Source organism: Cheilinus undulatus, linkage group 15, assembly GCF_018320785.1.
Source record: "Cheilinus undulatus linkage group 15, ASM1832078v1, whole genome shotgun sequence".
NCBI lineage: Eukaryota > Metazoa > Chordata > Actinopteri > Labriformes > Labridae > Cheilinus > Cheilinus undulatus.
Genome location: NC_054879.1, coordinates 32,882,016 through 32,902,415, shown reverse-complemented (window position 1 = coordinate 32,902,415; position 20,400 = coordinate 32,882,016).

Sequence of the window (20,400 nt, the reverse complement as noted above, 5' to 3'; positions counted from 1 at the left end):
TCCCAAAGCACCCTGGGGTTCTATATAAGCCTTTCATGTATACATCACACAGGAACATATCAGAGAAAAAAAATCCTCCTCCGTCTCATTTTGTCTGTTTCTTTCTGTAAAAGCGGACTTAGCAGGTGGAGAAGGTAGAGTTACATTTGTTGTTGTGCCTTTTCAGAGCAGCAGAGAGGGCAGTCGAATTAGATAGCATTGTTATGCCTCCATCAGAGCAATTTCCCAGCGTTGCCTCTAAAAGCCCTCACACACTTCATCAGTATTATTGTAATTCTTTAGCTCTAGGTTATTTGGCAGCTGCTGTGCCCCACTGGCAAATCCCATTCGCAATGCCGTCCCTTTCACTGCAGCCAGAGAGCCATTGATTTTTTTTTCTTCTCTGTCCTCAAGCTTCGCCCAATTCATTTCGGATTGCTCGATATGAAACATTTTAATTTCTGCTCCCGCCTCCACTTGTACATCAGTCAGAGGTTTCTGTCTCTCTCTTCATCCAACATCTCTTTTTGTTGAGCCCTTTAACCAGTCAGTGTAAATTGATTTGTAGTTGTCTCTTCAGTTTCCATTTTTTGCGCTTTTATTGATTTAAATTAACTTTGCACGCAGTGAAAGCAACTTGAAGACATGAGGAGCATGCCGATAATGTTTAAATTTTACAGCTACATCTTTCAAGAGTTGCATATATTTTAATATTTGTGCATTTGCAGGTGAGTAATCAGCAGAATTCCCTCTATGATTGGGCATGCATGTGCTATTATAGAAGCTATGTGCAGTCTGATGGAACCTATTGATGTTTGAGTACACAGGCCCTACTTAATTAGTCCATCACACCCACTGCTTTGGTCTCTATAGGATCCCGTAAGTGCTTTTCCTTTGCATATGCCACACAATTTCATAGATGAGCTTCTTTTATTTTGTTTTGGAATAAAGAGATGAAAACAAACATATATCTCACATGGGATCGGATTGTTTGGTGCCGTCTGAGCGCCTGTCTGTCTCTGTCTCCGAGGTTTCGTCACGTGCATCTGACAAAATTTGTGCCACTCCTTGTTTTGCACACTAATCTGGGAGCCTTGCACTCGGCATGACAGACATTTTGGACTGTGTCATTGATTTGGAATCGAGCTCTGCACTCCTTGTCCTTCACTTAGTGTTGAAATCAATGATGCCTGCTTCTGACCATGCATTAAAATCTACACACACAAACATCACACGCACACACTCCTACGCCCTCCCTCCCCAGGACTTTGACTTGTGCTTTTAATCTACTCTGTAGCTTGAATTTCTCCTTCACCGCTGGACTTGGAAATGTGCCATCCATGAATATTCAGGTGAGATGGTTGCCGTAATATTGAACATTACCTGCTGCAACACTGAGAGAGAGAGACTCATCTTTTACTAACAGGTAAAGAAGCAGATGGAAGACATGACTAAAATCTCTCTTTTTGTTTCCATTGATTGACTGTCTGACTAGAACACACCAGCTGTCTCAGACAGCACCCTACTAGTATGTGTGCTACAGTGAGCATGTTTACGTGAGTACAGTGCCTATGAAAAGTATTCACCCCCTTTTATTGGTTATACATCATTTATGATCAACATAATATGGCTTCTTTTAACCAAAAGAAAACAAAAAAAAAACAAAAAACAAAACAGATTTCTATAATGTCCACCTTTGTCTGCAAGCACAGCACCGAGTCTGTGTGGATTGGTCTCAGCCAGGCTTTTACATCTGGACACTGCAATTTAACTCCTCAGGTATGAACAGCCCTTTTCGAGTTCAGCCGCAAACTCTTTATTGGATTGATGTCTGGGCTTTGGCTCGACTACTCCGGGACAATCGCCTTGTTGTCTCTAAACCATTTCTGTGGAGCCTTGGCTGTATACTTCGGGTCATTGTCTTGATGTAAAATGAATCTTCCCTCTAGCTGTGGTTCTCTTGTAGAATGGATAAGAATGTCCTCCAGGATTTTCCTATTTTTTTCTGCATTCATTTTACCCTCTTCCTTTACAAGCCTTCCAGGTCCAGCTACTGAGAAGCATCCCCACAGCATGATGCTGCCACCACCATGCACCAAAGAATTTCCTTCCTTTTGGCAATCTGGAGTCAAGATTTAATCTGAGTTTTCCTCAAGAGTGGCTTTCTCTCTGCTACTCTTCCATAAAGCTTTGAATGGTGAAGAACCCGGGCAACAGTTGTTATATGCATAGTCTCTCACACAAATACTGAAGCTAGTAACTCCATCGATAAGGGGGTAAAAAGGGCTAAGCTGTCTGGGGCCCAGAGTCCTGGGGAAGCCTATGAAGGTTAGTATAGATGTCATGGTCCATTAACCTTGCAAAGTAGATGGATACGCCCGTTTCCGTGTTTCTCACTGGCAAATCCATCATGCAAACTCCCATCTGAACCATTTGGGCCCTGTATGAAAGTGACAGGACCAATCAGCACGGGGCAGTACTTTCAGGCGCTGCGGAGTCGTGACGTAAACAGGCAGCAGCAAGAGGCCGGTGCGATTGCAAGAGTTTTTGGGGATGCTGCTAAAGCACCAGTTTTATCAGAACTTGAAGACATTTCTTTGTTAAAAGAAGAACAAAGAACAGCAGTGAGTTGTTTTCTTTTCAAAAACGACAAAAATCGAGTACTTACATGTCTTTAGTCACCATGTTTTGCGTTATTCCTTGGTAGCTGTGCACGCGCAGCTCGATTGCGGTTACGTCACGTGTTTTGGTGCTCTGATTGGCCCGTAGACATGTGACAGACAGAATGTTCATCCAATCACACTCCAAGTTTTTTTCAAAGCCTCTGCCTTTTCCCAAACATTTTCTATTGAAGCTTTCCCAGATGGATGTGTAAAACACATCCATCTGGCGTGTCAGGTTATTGGTCCATCCTAAATTTAAGCAACTTTTTTTTTCACACCTTACTACACATTATTACGTACCAACACAACAAAATAACACATTTTATTGACTCTGTTTCAAAAGTAAAATGTATAAGGTATGATTTTTGTAATATCAAGATGATGAGCAGGCACATTGGACTAGGACAGTAGTGTTGGTGTATATAGCCACTCTGAGTCTTGCAGCATTTTTTTAAAGTTCAGTCCAAAGCTGAGTAGAGCCAGGACAAATGTTAATCGGGGCTAGCATTAAAGCTTAAGATCCAACATGCATATATTGGTATTGTTAAATAGAATCTGGGGAGTGCCCATTTTCTGAGCCTTTTAGGGGCCCAGTCATTTCTGTGGGCAGGCCTGGTACTATATGTTATACTTAAATATACAGTATACTGTAATACTATAGAATACTAACCTGACACACCAGATGGATGTGTTTCACACATCCATCTGGGAAACCTTCAATACTCAGCATTTGGGAAAGGGCAGAGGCTTTGAAAAAAAGCTCGGAGTATGATTGGATGAACATTCAATCAGAGCAACAAAACACGTGACGTAGCCACGACCGAGGAGAGTGTGCGCAGCTACCGAGGAATAACACGAACTGTAGACATGTCAGTACACGGCTTTTGTCATTTTTGAAAAGAAAACAACTCACTGCTGTTATTTGTTCTTCTTTTAACAAAGAAATTTCTGATAAAACTGGAGCTTTAGCAGCATCCATGCTAATGTCTTCCACCATAATTGCACCGGCTCTTTTGTTGCGGCTTACTTACGTCACGACTCTACCGTGCCTGAAAGCTCATCGCTGGTTGGTCCTCTCACTTTCTAATTGGGCCCAAACAGTTCAGACGGGAGCTTTGCAAGATGGATTCGCCAGTGAGAAACAAGGAAACGGGTGTGTCCATCTGCTTTGCAAGGCTAATAAAATACACTGTAAACTGCAAAAATAAATGTAGGTATACTTTAACCCTCAAGGGGAAATTAAACCCTCCTATTAAATATGCCACATTTTAATTGACTGAAATATATGCACATGCACAATCAAGAATGATTGAATGGATTCTGAAGTTGGTTTGGCGCAGTTGGTAGAGCGGGCGCCCATATGCAGAGGCTGTAGTCCTCAGCGCAGTGGTGGAATTCATCACCTGCCTCTGCACTACTTGGTGTATGTCTTCCCCCCCATTCTCTCCCCCATGTTTCCTGTCTGTCGTCACCTGTCCTTCCCAAATAAAGGCAAAAATAATCTTTAAAAAGGGAACGCTTGAAGGGGTTTCTTCAGATTTTCGCAAATGCCCTTTTTGATTCAAGGGTTAACTGATTTTATTTTGGTGGGCATAGGTCACAGGTCAAGGTCACTGTGCCTTACTTTCATCTCTTGCACGTGAGTTTAATATCAAAATAACATTTTGAGAGATTTTCTTCAAATTTTGCACAATTTTCACTTAATCTTAAGGATGAGCTGATTAGACTTTGCTGGTTAGGGGTCACTGGGCCTCACGTGCATCTCATGCTCATTTGATTTCTATAAATCACACAACCACAGAAATCAGCCCTCATTCTATAATGTCACTGTTTAGTACTTGAATACCTAAATGAGGAATTTAACATCCAGGAAACAGTTCTATTTTGATGAAAGACTGATGTATAAATTTGTTTTTTGATTAAAATGGATCTGTTGCTCTGTAGCACTTCAAGGGTATTCAAGAACCACAGTTATTTTTTTCTTTGCATTTTCTGGTCCTGTTCTGAGCGCTATGATGATTTAGCATGTGACCAGTGAGGTTACAGTTGCTGACAATAAAGCCCATCTAAAGAGCCCATAGTTTATTATGAAAGGCTGCGATTACTTCTGACATAAAAGCCCCCACCGTAAAGGAGGAAGGTGTCAATAGGTTGTAAGAACAAGGACAGGAGAAATGGAGCAGTTAGATGGGCGAGTGGATGGAGACCGAGCAGGAGCGAACAAATGAAGGGGGCATCTCATACACGGCTCCCCCGCGGTGCCCGGCTGAATAGACCCAGCACTGGTGTCAAAGGAGAGGCCTCTCAGCCACATTGTACACCTAACAGTCACCACACCACACCAACAATCCCCTGTCGGCAGCTAGGTAAATATTGTGGATGCTCGAGGGTTAGAGGTGTGTGCTGGACCTGGAAGACTTAAGTGAAAATCAATGGTGGCGAGCTGCTGAGGCCACAGTGTGTGCGCTTGTGTGTGCGTGTGTAACGGCTGTAAAGTGTGTTCACCTGGAGTGTTTGAGGTAATGACAGGCTATCATAATAACAGGACACTTAGAAAGGTCACCGGGTTTGGGTCTAAGGGAGCATTTCCCCCGACTTCCTAAGAAAATACACAGACGATGGTGACAGCATTATAAGCTACTGTTCATATTCTCTTTTCAGCAAATTTATTTGTGGATGTTTTCAGGTACAAGAGATTTATAACCTTGCAAAGCAAACAGGTTTTCCAGACTTAATGTCTATCAGGCAAATCCGTTTTGAAAAGCTCCAGTCTACAATGTTTGTGCCAGATCTGAAAATGGTTCAGTGTTGTCGTGAGAGTTGGTACCTACAATTGCTGTCATTGGAGCAGTTTGCTCAGTTGAAGCCAGAGTGACAGCTTAATCAGACCTTAACCACATTTCGATATCAATTTTTTATTGTTGCTGCACATTTCCCAGTAGGCTTTGGCATACATTTTAGCCACTGATAAGCTTTGCCCTTCAAAACTACGGCAGCGCTAGCCTGTACAGCTCGGGTTAGTACTGGAGCTGCTTAAGTTTACTACCTCAGCTGCCCTAGTTGTGGAGGGAGCACTAAGATACAACAAAATATCTGCAGCTTACAGTAGCAGTTCCAACTTTCTTTATGTGAAAGTCTCTGGTGGTGGCAAGACATGTCACATGTCTACCATTAAATTTAAGGATTTGTCTTGCTTTGAGCACTTGTATATATTTGAGGTAACATAAGTACTGAGCTAAAAAAAATGCTCTCTTTTTAAAAATGCTTTTACACATTTGGGTGCAACAATTCCATACATTGCACCTTTTATAATTATAGGTTAAGGACGGGTGTATTCCGGAATCTTATGTGGGTCTTGTTTCTAAAATAAAACTAGAAAAGCCCCCGTAGAGCGCAGACCTCCGCCATTAGTCCTACCTCCCAATAGTGAAGAACCCTTCAAAACATTCCTGGATCCGTCCCCATCTGCCCCCCACCACGGCATTCGTCGACTACTCCCTCCTTGGTGGGGTGGAAACACAGTGAGGCAACGCACTGGCTTCGCTACGTGTTCCAACAGATGCACCCATGGTCTCACCGCACAACTGGAAGTCATGGCAGAGGGTGAATATTCCTCTATTCCTCCAAGCATTGTGAGTATTCCCGCTACAATTTGCTGTCTTTCTCTCTGTTACGCTCCGGCTCGGCATGCGTCTTTCAAACTCTATAAACTCCAAAACGTTGAATAAAAACACACCCAAAAACTGCTGCACCAAAAACTGCTGCTGGGATTGAAGTTACTCATGCCCACCGTCTCCTGGTGTAAAGTGGTAACAGCGCAGACCTCCACCATTTGCCCTATCTCCCAATAGTACAGAATCCTTTGAAAATTCCTGGATCCAGACGGTGATCCGAATCAGCCCCAACATCTAATCAGTTCTTCCTTATGCCATTTCTGACATTTCCTGAAAATTTCATCAGAATCCTTCCACAACTTTTTGAGTTATGTTGCTAGCAAACAAACAAACACACAAACAAACAAAAAAATGAACAAACAAACCCACCCGATCACATAACCTCCTTGGCGGAGGTAATAAAGTTAATACAGACCTCTGGACCCTCTGTCAAAGGCTCTTTACACCTACGACCCTTTGATCAATGTACTGAACCAACTCTACTTTATTTTATTCCTGGACAAAGAATGCAAAAAGAGGAGGTGCTCTAGGAACCACACGGTACCAGATCCACCCGGCCTGTTTGATGGCCACGTCTGGCCCATGTATTTGACACACAACCGCATCACAAGCTTGTTACAGTAACTGGCTCCACTAATAGTTAGCAATAATAGCAGCTACTTTGTCCATTTCACTCCAGGAGCTTGGCATGCCTTTTAAGTGCTCAACTGGTGGGTTCAGACTCAAAAGTTGATGGCAAAGCCATTATTAGCAGGTTGCAAATAGGGGTATGGAAAAAACTGTCTTGAAAAAACTTTCTGATCTTATTTTAAAAGACCTGTCACCATTTTTGTCCCATTGTCCATCTCAAGTCCAAACTGCCCCATTTTCATAACACATTTGGTTGTAATGAAACATTAAAAAAACTGTGTAGCGATTTTCCATTATGGGGGTGATAGTGGGTCCTGAGGCCAGTTGAGAACCACTGTTCTATGCATAAGTTCTGTCACTCTGATGGACCCGTAAAGAATGAGACGGACATAATGTTCATCCAATCAGCTTCTGTGAAATATGACATGTCAGGTTAGGGTAATTAGATATCATATGCACTGTTCTATTTTCATGGGGTTCTAAGAAACAAAGTTGAACCTTTCTCCCCCAGTTTGTCTCCTAATTTAAAATGGGCATTTAATTTAATTGTCCATTCCATATTATCTTTTACTATGACATCTCTCAAAGCTCACTGTTAGCGTTAAGATAACATAGGCTAAGCTAAATATCTTATCTTCTAACTTTATGAAAAATATCTAAAAGTAGAAAGATGATTTCTTTTTATTCCCTGTGAAATGAAAGTTAAACACATCTATGTACAAAAGGCACACGGACCATACAGTTGGTGTGTCTTTACAAATATTCTGAATGTTTAAAGTCCATCCGCTAGCTTTCGATTTGATTCCTCTAACCGAGAAAACACAAAATCTGATTAATCAAAATCCAGAAAACCCATTTTCTGAGGCGTACCTCTTTGCTCCCGTCGCCGCCCAAGCAGAACAGCTATCGCTCACTCACTCAGTAATGAGACCCCGAGCAGGGCAGACGGGCCTTTGGGCAAACGTCGCACACATACAGGCGTGCACACCCACCTTAGAGAGTTGAGTTAGAGGGGTTAATAAACACCGCTCAAATGTTGGGTTAAGAGTGGAACGCGGGAGCTGTTTTGGGTTTTATCGCCGTCTTAAATCTAATTCCATGTTCTTGAAACGGTATGGTTAACTGCTACCGCCACAATGCTATGGTCATGTCATCTAAGAGAAATCCAAGCGTATGATTAGGGCCTCTGCAGGTTTGGGGTAAGGCCGAGGGGAGACTGTGGGTGGGATGGGTAGGCTGGTTTCTGGGGGCTTTCTAATAGGCATTCAGTTGGCGAGAGCTGCCCCCTTCAACACACACAGACTATTTCTACACTGTTATTGCTCTTTCTCCTTTTTTCTCTCTCATTTGGTGATCTCATGGAGCGAGCCTTTTCCATGGAGGACAATAGCAGTGGAAATGGATTATGATTATAAAGGATAGGTAGTGGGTTGGCAGCGTACCTACACTGTGCCGAATTAATATGGTGAAGCTCCCTGCAGGAGGGCTCCCAGTCCTTTGTGCCTAAACTGTAGGCTTGGTGATTTTCTTTATGCCATTTTTCTGTACATACTTTACCGTGATACAGTACATGCACGCTACACCTTCCACTGCAATTTCTCTCCATTCAAAGCCTTCAATAAAACCTCCACTGTGCAACTGAGAACCTTTGAAGCCTCCTCTGGCTTTTTCTCCTCTTATGAGAGAACTCAAGTGTGAAGGTTTGATATGGTCAAATAATCAGCATTAATTTGGGAGAATCACAAAAGCGATACTTTCCCCCCCCTTCAAATAATTAGTTGCACGTTTTAGATATTTGATAGCGGTTTAGACATTAATAATTCATGCCTGCTAAATTCATAAAACATCATCTAGTCCCCAGCAAGTTACATTTGATATTACATCTAAGGCCCAGAGCAGAGATGTTTGCCAGAATCCCATCAAATGAAATTTCTAAAAATACTGACTAGCATGTTCTCCCTCAAAGGCTCTCAGTGGCCCTTTAAGAACGGCTGGAGGAGGAGAGAAGTCCCCTGCTATCTATTTTCTTTGGCGCCACAGCTCGTTTCTGAACGTCTTCCATTTGATTCCCTGCCTCTCTCTCTCTTTTGCGCTCCCTCTCTCTTCCAGCCCCTTCTCACGATGTCAATTTAATTCATTCTAAAGGATTTAAAGCAACCAGTATCTTTTAATGTCTGTTGGAAAGGCACTTGTAACACATCAAATTTACGCTCACCTTTCTGCTGGGATTTTAAGGAGAAGGGGGGGAATAAAGATCAATTATGTGCCGAATCTGAAGTTTCATTAAAATCACTTTTCTCCCTCTCTGTGTCCTCGCGTCGTTTCAAGTGGGCCATCTGTCTAAACATCTCTCAGGGTTCTTTTCCCTTTTTTTCTGATCATTTCCTCGCCTTATTCATGAACCCTAGGAGTCCAGCTTTGTAGTAGTGTTGGAGCCGAAGCAGCCTACCCCCACTGAATACAGCTCAGGGCCTCCACCTCGCTCAAGACTCCCCCATTTCTACCTCTCCCACCCTCCCCAAAACCTCCCGCTCCCTCCACCTCTTCCCCACAAGGACCTGCAGAATCTCTGAACTTGCTACACAGAAATGACCCGCCTTATTGAGATCGCTTATCCTCACCCTCTGTCTCTCTCCCTCTTCCTCTCTCCAAGCCATTCACTGCTCGAGACCCCCCGCCTCGTCCCCGGCCTTCCCCTCCTTCCCTGCCTCTCCTCCTTATTGCGGATTTGTATGCAGGCTGTGACCTGGGTGGCTACAAAGCACCGCACATTATTCTTGATCATTCCTCTGCCCCCCGTGAAGCCAGTTATGAGGAAAGATCCCTTAATGATGCTCTGACTATTAACAGTGTTTTATGTCCAAATGTCTCCCTCGTTCTCCTAACCAAGCGGTCAAATATAGATACAAGAAAGCAGGGAATCTGCACTGACAAGATTTTGGTAAAACATACATAAGCCTGTTTGATTATGGCGATAATTGCCAAGTGAAGTGCACAGTCTGGTGAGAGTGGGTTCAAGTATTACAAAAGAACTGGCTGTGCCTGAATTTAAAAGAGCCTTCATGTGGTGAACTTTGGTCATTTCTGAATATTTCCTTTTAAAACTTCATATGTAAATTCTACTCATTCAACTTTATGTATTTGCAGTCTTTGTGCACAAATAAATTATCATATGTAGTTTTTACTTTCCAAATCAATTGATTTAAAAGATTTATAGAGTACAGATAAATGGCTACAGACTGCAATTTATTGCTCCAAAACAGGAAAATTTATGGAGTAATATTATGAAAACCCACTCTGACAGTATTTTACTGATTTTATAAATCATGGTCAATATAATTTGGCTCTTTGACAAAAAAACAATAACAATACATAAACATCTTTAAAATTAAGTGATTGCAGTACAAATACACCTGTGTCTGGAAGCTCCAGTCACTGGTTAATCAGTATTCATGGCTACCATTTCACCATGAAGACAAAAGAACACAGAGAAAAGGTAACAGAAAGGTAGATGCCAGGAGATGTATGCAAAAAAAATACAAGGCACTGAAAATACCACACAGTTCAGTTAAATCCGTCAAACTAGAAAAGCACTCGGAGAGCGCAGACCTCCGCCATTAGCCCTATCTCTCAATAGTTAAGAATCCTTCAAAAATTCCTGGATCCAGATGGTGATGCAGATCACTCCCAAAATCTAATCAGTTCTTCCTTATGCCATTCTTGCATTTCTGACATTTAAATTTGAGTTATGTTGCTAACAAACGAACAACCCTGCCGATCACATAACCTCCTTGGCGGGGGTAAAAATGGAATGAATGTGGCACGCGTAAATCTGCCTAGATCAGGCCGTCCTCACTAACTGAGTGACCGTGCAAGAAGGAGACTAGTGAGAGAAGCCACCAAGACACTTATGACTATTCTGAAGGAGTTACAAGCTTCAAGAAGCTGAGAAGGGAGAGACTCTGCATTCAACAATTGTCCCCGGGCTCTTCACCAGTCAAAGAGAAAGCCACTGTTGAAGAAAACTCATATTAAATCTCAACAAGAGCTCAACAAAAGGCATGTGAGAGACTCCATGGTCAAGTGGAAGAAAGGTCTTTGGTCTTATGGGACCAAAATGGTGGCCAACGGACATGAAGTTATGTTTGGCTGATACCAAACACATCACCACAAACACACCATCCCCACTGTGAAACATGGCTGTGGCAGCATCATGCTGTGGGGATGCTTCTCAGCAGACAGCCACAGACGGCTTGTAAAGGTAGAGGGTAAAATGAATGCGGCAAAATATGGGAATATTCTGGAGGACAATCTTATTAACCTGACACGTCAGATGGATGTGTTTCACACATGGATGTGTGAAACACATCCATCTGGGAAAAATTCAATAGGAAACGTCTGAGAAAAGGCTGAGGCTTGGAAAGAAAACTCGGAGTGTGATTGGATGAACGTTCTATCACATCTCTACGGGCCAATCAGAGCAACAAAACACGTGACGTAGCTGCTATCGAGGAATAACACAAAACATGGCGACTATAGACATGTAAATACTCGATTTTTGTAGTTTTTGAAAAGAAAACAACTCACTGCTGTTCTTTGTTCTTTTTTTTATGAAGAAATTTTGTCATGTTCTGATAAAACTGGTGCTTAAGCAGCATCCACGCTAAGCTCTTCTGCCATAATTGCACTGGCCTCTTGCTACTGCTTGTTTATGTCACGACTCTGCAGCACCTTAAAGCACTGCCCCTCGTCACTGATTGGTCCTGTCACTTTCTAACGGGTCCCAAACGGTTCAGATTGGAGCTTTGCAAGATGGATTCGCCAGTGAAAAACAGGGAAACGGGCGTATCCATCTGCTTTGCAAGGTTACAATCTTTTTCCATCAGCAAGAAAACTAGAGCCTGGGAGAAGACAGAAATTGTTTAAAGACAACAAGGTCACAATCTGGAGTGGCCGAGTCAAAGCCCAGACATCAATCCAATAGAGAATTTGTGGCTGAACTTGAATTGGGCTGTTCACGCCTGATTTCTGTGCAACTTGACAGAGCTTGAGCAGTTTTCATTGCAGTAGAAGTATGGGAATTCTACATCCAGAACCACAGTGTTGGGGCTCTATACAGCTATCCCTTTACAGCATCAGCACAGCTTTAGCAGATGGTTCTTCAACAGGGGTATGGTTCTGTTTGAGATTTCTGCCCGCTTAAGGGAAGCTTTTTTCTTGCCACGGTACCTTTGCACAATGTTTTTACCTCTGCTAAGGGGTTATGTGATCGGCAGGGTTTGGTAGTTAGTTAGTTTGTTTGTTAGCAACTTAACTCAAAAAGTTATGGATGAATTTTGATGAAATTTTCAGGAAATGTCAGAAATGGCATAAGGAAGAACTGATTAGATTTTGGGAGTGATCCTGATCACTTTCTGGATCCAGGAAGTTTTTTAAAGGATTCTTTACTATTGGAAGATAGGGCTAATGGCGGAGGTCTGCGCTCTCTGAGTGCTTTTCTAGTTATAGCTGAGCTCATGCTGTGTCTTTATCAATCATATAATAAAGAGTAAAGTCTAGACAGGCCCTCTTTGGAGAGTGTCTTGAAATAACTTTGGTTCTAAATTGGTGCTATACCAATGAAGGTTGATTAATGGATTGATTAACTATGATATATTTTATAGTCCCTGTAGAGTCCTTAGTCTTGTGCTCAAATGCTGCACATATTAGGCTGTCTCCGCATAATGGATTTCAAAAACTGGTTCTAAAGAAAAAAACTATTATGCAATGGGATTGTGTAACAGCATTATTTTCCCTTTAGTGGAACACACACAGCTTTTTAAAAAACAGAATATATACGGTCCATAAGAACACGAGCGTTGTCTTTGGTAATGCGAGATTAGTCGTGATCGGTGTCTCTTGTCACTATGCCAGTATTGTGTCTGCAGCCAGTCGATCCAGGCCCCCACATCTCCCATCCTGTCCCAGGCCCATCCCTCTGTCTGTGGGAAGACAAGTCACAGTGCTGGCCTGGCTCCCATCCACTGTGGAAGCTCTGGTTAAGTCGCTCTGCCAAGTCTGGATTACACTGAGATGTTAATCATCTGAGAGCATATTAAAAACACAATCATATACCTCCATTTCCCAAACTGGAACCTCATTTCAGTGCTGGAAAATAAGCCACTTGCAACCACATTTGGATTTCTGCCTCTTACAGTAGAACCATCCAGAGGCCATGTCTGCATGAGAATTTGTGGTGTTGTTTTGGGTGGAGTTTGGTAAAGTGGAATGCCCTTTAAATTCCAGTCTCTTTTGTTGCTTCATTGTTGCAGCTTATTGTGTCATAAGTAATTCTAGCTGACTTCAAAGGAGGTTTGGGTGCAACTGTTGGCTTGTTGGAGGAGCTATGAATGTCGAACGACCTCTCAGAAGGGACGCTCGTCTCTCGTGAAAATAGTTTCTTTCCAGTTGTTGTCTTCTTCAGATTGATTCGTGACCTAAATATTGCTTGAATAAAACCTCATCAAACTGGAATCTGATGCCAAACTGGACCTCCCCAAAGTTTTTGCATGCTTTTGTGCATAATTTGTGTTTGTCTGTATTCTTGGAGGTGTGTATTGTGCACTCCTCCCATTTAATGGGTTTTGTAGAAGTGAGTGGGTGCCATGAAAATGGCGAAGGGAGCAACAATGAAAAAGATCATATTTCTGTTTTCAGTGGTTTTTCCTAATAAACCAAAGCAATATATCAGAATTATGCATAATCAGGGCTTTTCAATATTGGCTAAGTAGATTTGTGGGAGTGCTGTGTAGGAGACAAGAGGCCTGTAACCAATTCACTTAGGGAGTATGTATGCATTTATTCCCCTATAGTGAAGCAGACAAACGTTCAAATTATGATGATAAACTGTGCTGATCTAAATCTTGTTTTGACTTTGGTTGCAGGTTTTTACAAACCTGTTGTAACGTCCCACCCTAGGCAGCCATATTGGGCCAACATTTACCCACAAGCTGATCCAATAAGACCAGTCTTAACATCTTAAAAAAGTCAAAAGTATGGGAAAAGCATCAACTGGAGGCTAAGGCAGTGATTTCCAAAGTTGAACCCTATTAGAAACATTGTATGCAGTATGCACAGCTAGAAAAAAGCATACGTTTGGTAGCGGGACTTCCAGGTAAATTCAATGAGCTGACAAGGAATCTACAATGAGTTTATGTGTATAATGATTTGAGGTTAACGCGTTGATGTGTATAGTGATATGGTAGGGGGTCTTGCAAATGTTTTTATCTGCTAAAGGGGGATCCAGCAGAGAAATTTTCAGAATCCAGCATTGTAGCCCACAACTATCACAGAAAAAGATGTCCTACTAGGGTTTGACTAACAGACAGTGAGAGAAAGACAGTGCAGACATGGTGAATTTTGGCATTGTTAGCGTCGTCGCCGCTGATCAGCAGGAGTTGGACGTGCAGAGATTGTTTGCGGAGCTGGAGATCTGGGATCCATGCTATCACTGTCTACCCTACTGGAGGGATCTCCACAGGGGGAAAGAGTGCCCTCTGCTCCCCACTACACTCTTTGACACATCCATCCACAGCTCTCACACCTCCTCACACACATTCCTCACATACTCTCACTATTAGCCTGTCCATCTTCCGCCAGCTATGCCTTTGTTTCTTTGGCAGTGGGGAAGAAAATAGAAACCTGGTTCCATAAGGACCCTGGTTCTACATTTGTCAAAACCTGAAAATCAATTAAGTTGGAGGTTATCAATATGTGTCTTGAGGTCTTCAACCTGCCTCTCCCTGCACACATGCATCACATGGGTCCTCACCATCTTTGACAAGTCTCACTTTTGCCAGAGTAATAATACTAAGAAATTGAACATCCAGTGGGCATTATGTCCAAGCATGTTAACAGCTCACAGCAGAAACAGCTATCTCACATAGGTAGGATGTTGCAAAAGGAAAGGATGTGGCCAAGGTTCTCAATAGATCTGAGGTGACATCAATGAACTTCTCCTATTCTGCAGTGTTGAAGTCATTAGCTTGTGTTGCTTTGCCTTGCCTTGCCGTACTCCCCCAGTCATGACCTCTGGGGGGGTGGGGGGTGGGGGGTGGGGGTGTCAACTTCTTCCATTACCCTTGACATATTATCATATGACTTTCCTTGATGATATTTATTGCCACAAAGACATCTTGGATATAAAAAATACACAAAAAACGTAAAGTTTCTTAATATGCTATATATGTTACTTTTACTATTGCTGACAATAATTAAGATTAATTCTAAATACTTTTTTAAATCGAAGACAGATATTGAATGAAATGAATGAATAACAAGATTATTTGTTGTCGAAAAAATAAGGACATTTATTTGATAATTTCCACTTTAATGGACAGGGAATTTATGAAATTTGGCATGAAGGGGAATCCTGCCAGAGCCCAATGCTTTATCGTATCCTTGGCATGCTGGTGTGGTCACCCCTGCATTTCTACAAAGGTATGTGTCATGATGATGTTTTCATATTTAACTTAACACACAAGATAATGTTCAAATCTTTAACAATTTCAAAAACAAGGGGGCCCAAAGATGGACTGTAAGGACCATTTCAAATGATTTTTCATCTTATAATCTTCCAAATGCACACACTAGACCAGTGGTCTAGTGGAACTCCATATTCATATCCATGCAAAATAGCCTCTTTGACATGCTCTTTGGTATCTTCAGTTGTTATACAGTTATAGTATTAATATTTTTTTTATTTTATTATTTATTTTATTATTTATTTTTTTAATAGTTTTCTCATGGAAAAAATGTGTGTTGACGAACGTTTTTAGCTGTAGTTTTAGTCGACAAAATTAACACTAGATAAGACCACACATCTTTTTACAGTAACAATTCTAAGCCCAGTTTAGACTAAAGATTTGATCCATCCTGACAGAGATCTTCATTTGGCACCAGCTTGTATGTTACAGCTGGAGAAATGGGGACAAACTTATTAATTCACATTTATTCTCTGTTAGGTGGCTTTGAGAACAAACTCATGCCTTTATCTGTTATATAGTGCACTTAGTAGACTCCACATGATGCATGGGCAAAGCACAGTGTTTAAAGTGAGGTTACAATGCGAAAGAGAAGGAAACGGCCAGCGTTGTTCTGAATCCCTCATTTAAATGACTTGGATCGATGCCAAAATTTGCAATAAATCTAAACTGTTCCAAAACAATGAGATCAGTTTTCTTTTTTAATGTGCAAAAAATCCAGATACTGTGTGGCCAGTTTAGGGAAATATATACTAGAGTCAGCAGTTCTTTTAAGAACAGACCATTTCATTGCACATCAGCAGCCAATTATACAGCTTTTCTGTAATAATACTAAAGTAGGAAAGTAAGTATGCTGATCTATATCTGTAACTTTAGCTGATGTGTTATCTCACATAACAGAAAACTTCTCCTGATCACTCCCATGCACTGAGTCAATGTCAAGGCGTGAATTAGCTTGTTTTGACACCTAAAAAGTATGAGAACATAAGTAAGAATGATAATACCTGGTATTTTTATTTGGTGCACTCATGCAGTTTAAGCATGTTGCTTTCAAATTTACAGAACACCAGTGTACCTTTCTCACATGTTGTGAAAGCATCTCGCTGAATAATGTTGAATGTATGCATAGGGAGTACAATGTACAGTCACACTCCTCACAGAGTGAGTTTGATGCATATTTTGCACACACACACCTTTAGTTTTGGCAGTGAACTTCTGCACTCCGTCAGATTCAGCATGAAGAGGGTGGCATCCTCCTTGTCAGAGGTCTCTGTTTTCATCACAGTGTTATTATCACTTTACATAAAGTCTTTATTGTTTTATCACATTGTTTCTAAACTGAGGAAGCTGCTAAATGTGGCATCAGCCACTTTTCACTGTCAGAGGTTGTTGTTTTTCCCGGATGGAAAGTTTCTTTTGAGGCCCTCTGTCTTAATGAACCCATCAGTCAATAACAGTCAATGACAGCAGTTTTATCAGTATTCACGCGGGAAATCGTCAGCTTTCTAATTAAGTGGATCAGAATTAATCAAGCAGCCGTTCACTGTGGCTGCGTGTCGGAGGAGGAAGCAGTTAGCGCCTGACGATATTTAACCTTGTAACTGAATCTATTTTACACATCTCATTTAAAAATTCATTAAAACTTAGCTGATTAGTAAAAGGCGCTATTGTGCATTTTGTCACAGAACTAAAAATATTATCACATCAGCGTTTTTAGACGTTTTTCTCTCATCACCTTTTCGGATAACCTTCTTTGTGACTTCTTTGCACTGATGTGGATCTAACTTTGTCTGCATCTGAAATTGTTTGGCATTTAAACTCTGCTCTTGTTGATTTTTTGGATTTCACTAACCTTTCGGAGGCGAGTCTGTGCCTCTTTGGTATTTGGACACGTGTTTGGGTGCCTTTGTGTGGGAAGCGATTTGTGCTCATATGCTCATGTATGCACCGTCTACCTACAGTATGAGGCCATGAAACAAAGCAAAAAGACAGACAGGAGTGTCTATGTGCGTGTTTGTGCTTTCTGTGGCTCGATGCCCTCTTCATCCGGAGCCACAGAGCCGGTGCGGTGCCCTCCCTCCCCCAGCTGACCTTTGAATGTAAAGTACTTGTTTTAAGATGCCACGTTGCATCAGAGCAGAGGGGGCTGGTGGGATGCGACTCTGGTGTTGCAGGGAATGAGGGAGATAATTCAGAGGTGGAGAGGATTCGTCTGAGCGACCTCTGGAACCTCTGACCTTTTGATGAAGCTTTTATTACTGACATCCACATTCACTTTGTTTTGTTTTCAACTTAACCCTCATTGAACCCAGGACATGATGTTATTCCCTCTTGTCTGCCCTTTCACTCCTTTCTGCCCACATGTCCATGACTTATTTTCCTCTTCCCTCACCTTTCTGTCTTTATTTACTGTCTTCTGTCTTCATCTATGCTCTCAACAACATAATAAAGAGTGATTTATTTAGCTTGGACTCCACTTAGAACACCAATCCCAGCCAGACTACATTGAAGAATTTGAGCCATAAAGTCCTTTAAGATTGACCAAATGCCCCATAAAGAACCATAATATTATTTAAATAGAGGATGTACAGTTTTTTTTTTTACCTTGAGATAAAATTTCCCCTCAGTGTCCAGGGTCCATGCTGGTGTAGGCGGGCGGCGAGGCTGAGGCTTCTGCGGCAGCAGCATGTATTGCTGAGGTGGGGCAGGGAGAGTTTTTCGCCGCTTAGATTCATTGCTACATTAATGCTACATTTTCTTATGTACACATATCCATTGTGAAATCACCAGTATTTCCATTATTCTCTCTCCTGCAGCTGGAGTGGCGGTCATTGTTGCTGCAACGGTGGCTGCTCTTCGGTTATTGCCACTGGAGGGTTTATGGTGTCTTTATCAGGGATTGCAGCTTTGATAGATTCACTTAGCTTTGGGAGTTTTCTTAAAAGCTCAGCTTCCCACTCTTATTTGTCCCATGGCATCTTGGCTTCTCTGTTCTACTTTTGCATATTTACCACAATTTTTTCCATTTTCACAAGTTCTTGCTGCAATTTAAAAGAACAGTGCAGTATGGGTCTCTCAAACAAACTAGACTTTGGGGTAAAAGCAGGGGCTTAGCTGGTGATTTAGGGCTCCGAGAAAGAATATACACAGGGCCCCCCTTAATGGATAGCCAAGCAACAACTGTTGCCTCATTTTTTAAAAATATCTGTGCATTTAAATGCATTTTGAACCATAATTTCCCCATTATGAGCAATAGTTTTACTATGGTAAAATTAGATTTACTTGCATTATTTCACAGCACTGGACTGCACCATTTGGACATTTTTAAGGGAGGAGCAGGCCCCCCCTGTATTGTATTTAACTCTTTGTTTATACAAATTTCAGTCTGCTGACCACTTCATTTTGTCACATTTGATTTAATAATGACACTAAAAACTAAGATAAAATAAATAAAAACACACTTTTCATTGCAGGCCCCTCCCTACTGTGGGCCCAGGTAATCAGTACCCTTTCCCCCCCTGTGCTACACCCATGGGCACATGCACGATTGTGAACCGTATGGATTGCCAAGTGGGCCCTAAGAAACCCAGATTAGCAGATTTTCTCTTGCATGTATTTGCGTCATTTGAGCCAGGCTTGTCCACGTGTTTTCTATGTGCTACACAGTCTCTGTGCCAGGTTTTGACCCAGAAATAAAGCAGCATTCATTTTAAGCATGGCAGAGGATGTTGGTTGTCCACTTTTAGATCACTGTCAGCCAGACAGTGCACATCTTATTTGCACCAAAAGTAAAAGAAAGAGTATGTAAGAAGTCTAGAGCTTTATTGTTGTTCTTATTTACGTCACTTTTCATACAGCCAGCTGCTAACAATTAGCAAGGCCATCAGTAAGAAGGTCCGCAATAACTAGTTGAAGGATGCATATTGTCACTCACAGAATGTGAAGTGTGAATACACCTTAAAGTCCATGAGTGTGGAGTTTGGGATTCAGCCTTTGTCTCTTCAGAAACGTGTCATATAATGATACTACATCTACGGTTTATACTCTATGATAGATGTATATCTTTTCCACGTTGGCATGTTAGATATAATCTCTATCTTCTATACTTCGACTGTGCATTGGAAATGGTATTGGATCACCTGCATTTTTTTGCTTTATAGCCTACATTTTTGGCTTTTGATAATGAAGTTGGTTTCCAGGTGAAGAACAGGAGCAGTTACTGATCAACTTATTCTAAGTACGCAGCTTCAAATATCACACAATCTGCTGCAGGAGAATATGAAGTGAAAGATGTGCATGGATATACAGGCATACTCAGCATCTCAGTCTCCATTCAGATAGCAGGGTAAAGTTATCCCAGAAATAAAGCAGCATCTGCTCTAAAATTTGCTGCATGACATCATGTATATAGAGCTTGAGTACAGGTTAGGTATCACTACGTCTCCAATACAATGACAAATGTTTGATTTCATCACACGGAGGCTCATCATTTGCACAAGTTATAACTTGCTTCCTAACCCTGGATTAAGCGATATCCCATGATTTACAATATTTCTATTATAATTCAGTGCATGTATGTGTGAGTGTGTGCCTACAACCTCATGTATCCTTTATTGAACCATGTACAAGTTAAGTTTAATCTCTTTAGTAATATTCACATATTACAGACCTGAGCTGAGGATGAAGGATTTAGTCCGACAGGAAAAGGCAGAGGAAACCTCAATCTGCTGTAATTCAGCAGTAACTGTATCAAAGTTTTTTTAATCTCACATCCTTGTCTTCATTATGCACACACATGTCTGTGGAGCTAAAAGACTGTTAATAATGCAGTTCTGTTATAATGTGTCTTATGCAAAGTCTGCGCTAGATTCATGACATATTTTAGTTAGTTTTCACTGCAGTGATGCTCATGAATCTGTCAGAGCAGCAGAG